The following is a 3,959-nucleotide window of genomic DNA, read 5'->3' on the forward strand; positions in this document are numbered from 1 at the left end:
CTCCCTCCCCTCTTTTGGTTCGTTCCGCGATCCATGTTCCTAATGTTTTGTTAGGATAGGCCTATAACTTTAAAACTGCGCGTGAGTTATTTTGAAGCTATGTAGCACATAAATGGTCAAACCCGAAGTGCCTCCTACTGTTTATTTGGCAAACTACTTTAACTATAAAGATATGCTCGTGGGAAAACGGTGATAGTGAGGTTCTTAAAACTTATCTATCATATTAGCTTTACATGATAAAAACGTTAGCACAAATTATTCACGGTTTAAAACATTTTAAAGCGATATGCTTGCTGGGGCGCTAACGGGTTTTCTATGTGTTTTACAAAATGTCTCCTGGAACCGGTTTGAGAACTGACACTACTGCATCTGGAGAAACAGCTAGACATAAAACATACCACGGACGTGTATCCATGTTATGGTGAATCGTTGATATGCTGTCTTGCATGGCATGTTCTGGTGAAGTCTCCTACAGCCAATCTCTTCATGAAAGCGTTCGGCTGAGCGGTTTCATTCTGTCTCCGCGGCCCTGAATAGCGTAGCCATCGTCACGCCGATAGTCGACTACTCCCCATGAAAAATTCGCTTGAGTTATCATGGCAATGGAGAATTGTCGTTTTCAGATGCAGAGCGCAAATAGGAGCCGGTCTTTATCTCCAATATGGATTGGTCGATGGTTCACCTTGGCGACCACAAGCCTTTCTGTTCGCGCTAGTAATGACGATCAATTATATTGGTAGCGATACATTTTTACTAGACTTATTACATCATCGATATGGACACCCACAACTATTTCCAAAATCACAGTTCACTGCTCTCATTGGACGGACCACTGCCTAGTGTAGTCGTCATCATCCTGCGCCTGATTTTTCATTAGGAAATGTACATTATTTGTTCTGCTGCGCTAATCATGTTGTCTCACATTGTTACTGTGGTTAAGCGCATAGATATGTATATATATATATGTATCTATGGGTTACGCTGATGTATACGTAAAGTTGGAGAACAGTAGCCTACAAATATTCTCTTACTGTAACTATTGAGTTTATTTAACATCCTCATTTTTTCATGCCATATCTCTATTATAAATCTCGCGACCAACACGCTATTATGTATTGCTTTTAACCTAACATTAGCTGAATTGTAGGCTACTTTGATTTATGTAATGTCCACAGTACTTGGTTTAAGAAGAAGATAAAAGTAAAACAAGTTTGAATTTCAGTAAAGAATTTGCTTCAATGAGTTTTGGGCAAGATACTCACTCCCACAGCTGCTAATTGTATTCTTATGCCACATTTTAGTGGGATGAATATGTACAGTATAAGCACATGGTATCATTGCTATTTAAAGTCTATCAACTATATCATCATAATTTACTGTATAGGCCGATCTTAAGTTTATGGAGGACGCGATGTCTCTGATCACCACTAGGAAGCGCTGTAACTATCATGAGTGTCATCTGCTGAGTAGCCTAATTAAGCAAAAAAATAAGTACATTTAATTAGGCTAGGGTTCCATAAACACAACTATTATTTTAATTGATAGGCTTCTCTAATTGTTCTGTCGCACATTTACCACCACCTTTACTTTGTTTAACTGTATAATGTCACTGAGAACCATATTTAGGTAGGCTACTGAGCAAACATCGATGGAGAACAAATGATTGAAAATGTGCTGAAAATATGCTTTTGTATTGTCCTTCATTTCCCCCCTTTTTTTGGTACACGAGATTTGGTACACTGAAAAGATTTGTAAATAAAAGTTGTAAATAAAACAAAGATCATTAGACTTACAAAAAATATTTTAGTCTTCCTTCTTAACTTACATTTCTGAGTGACAATTGTTTCACCACTATTCATTTATTTGCTTGTTTGTTTTTCAATTTAGTCTAAAGTTTGGAGATAAATTAATAAATCTCAAAAGATCTACACAATTTGGGTGCCTCCTTGAACGAACACACAGTAACCTCTAGAAATGACCTGATGCTATGATGAAGATATAAATATATATAGCCTGGTGTCTTAAATAAGGGAGACACCCAAACGTGCAGGTACTCATTGACCAGGATTAGAAGACTGTTTTTGGAGGAGGCCGAGACCAGAAGCACTTTTGGACGACAAGGGTAAGGCCAACGAAGGCTATTCATTAAGCAGTAGAGTTAACCTGCCTCGCCTTAATTAAAACATCCTCGGTAGTTTACAGTGTGGATACTGGGGCGTCTCTGGGGTGTTGGGTTTCCTGCGAGCAGCAGATGGCCGCGCCGGCCGAAAATAATAGTCGACGCTCCTCCTCCCATGCTTCATTGTACCCGATCCGAACAACCGTGAGCCCGCGAGCCACCGGGGGATTAGAACAGCGTGGATAACAATGAAACAGCGTGGATAACAATGAGATATTAACTATTCAGGACGCCCACGAAAGACCGTGGTCAGTGCACATCAAGAACCTGATTGATATCCATGCGGATGACACGAGTCCCAGGACGTGTAAGAGATTTGTTTATTTAGAGCAGAGCAGGGGTGTCCACACTTTTTTAAAAGGAGGCCAGATTCGATGTCGTGGACACACCGGGGCCGGATGCATCTCTCTCTCTCTCTCTCTCTCTCTCTCTCTCTCTCTCTATATATATATATATATACACACATTAGGGTGACCATATGTGCATATGTGCAGGTGACCATATGTGCCATTTCCCCAGGACGCGTCCTGGCCAGGATTTCTATATAGGTTTTGGCTTTGTTTGCGTGTGCAGACCGATCTGTGTATGACATCTGTAGTTTGTAAACTGTATTTATGACAAAGAACTGCACAGATGCAGATATTATAACAATCTATCGATAAACACACCTTGTCCTCTGTTTCTTGCTCTGCGTCGCCGCGCAACGCGCTGAAAGACGGGGAGGAGCCGATCGAAGTCTGCCGCAGTTTTCATATGACATTTAAAGGGGACTGAGGCGATCACGAATTCGTGCACAGTTTATGGAACTAATCGCTATAGCCCCCCTAAAAATGGCCTAGCGACACCCATGAATTCAAAATTTTAATTACAATATTTAAAATGGCTTTATGTTATTTAGTCTATAAACATTTAATTAGTAAAAATAGAAACGCACAAAACTGCTTATAACAAAATTGTCTGTAATTTGGCTTATATTTAATCACTTTGTTAATATAGGCCTATATCTACATATAATACATTTCTATATGAATTTCCTACATTTCTGTCACAATAACAGTTACAGTTAGCTAGTGTTTCTAAAGTAAATCCTTTGTAAATGTTGGTGATTTGTGGATTGAAAAGTAACTGGGTTGTTGTCGCATGATGTTTCTCCTGTTTTCCGCGTCAGTGCTGTTGAGAATGTCAGCACTGTTTCATCTGTCTTTAAACTAGTTTAACCCTTGTGCGACCTTTTGGACATTTTTGTCCTTTTCAGTTTTTTTTTTTTTATCATTTTGCCTGTGTTATTGCCAACTGCATACATTTTGGCACAGGTGTGTATTTTTATTGGAATTTTACTATTTCACTTCCATTTCCTTTAACAAATCTGTTTTGCACTAGGTACAAAAAATTGTTCCTCTCAGAAAAAAAATAAAAATTGTGTGTGTTCTTGAAATATTTGAGAGAGAAAAACTCAAATCTCAAATCCAACCACTGTGTTCACAGCAGAGTTTTGCTGGCATCTAATGGGGAAAATGTGGTACTGTGCCCAAACAAAATCTTACTGAAAGCTCATTTTTTGAGATATCAACCTCAAATTTGGAATACAACTTGTTTAGATTTATGGCTTTGATTTTCTAGCAGGTATAGAGTTCAATATATTTCATAAAATATATATTTTATATAAAACATCATTCATAAATCATTTTCATAAACCTAAACATCTAGAACTTTTTTGGGGGTTTCACTTTTTAAACTTTTTTTACTTCAACAATAATCTGCCATGGGTCTTCTTTAAAAT

At 38.2% G+C, this 3,959-nt stretch overlaps 1 protein-coding gene across 1 annotated transcript in view; it reads right to left on the reverse strand.

Annotated features, from left to right (window-relative positions):
- LOC107590714 (ubinuclein-1-like) overlaps positions 1 to 781 on the reverse strand; it is a 26,526-nt gene extending 25,745 nt beyond the window's left edge. The window contains exon 1 of the mRNA XM_016279622.1: positions 399 to 781. The gene's annotated coding sequence lies outside the window, so the exon portion shown is untranslated. The remainder of the gene's footprint in view (positions 1 to 398) is intronic.
- Positions 782 to 3,959: the final 3,178 nt, after the last annotated feature.

This window comes from Sinocyclocheilus grahami, unplaced genomic scaffold, assembly GCF_001515645.1.
Source record: "Sinocyclocheilus grahami isolate Dianchi unplaced genomic scaffold, SAMN03320097.WGS_v1.1 scaffold132.1, whole genome shotgun sequence".
Lineage (NCBI taxonomy): Eukaryota > Metazoa > Chordata > Actinopteri > Cypriniformes > Cyprinidae > Sinocyclocheilus > Sinocyclocheilus grahami.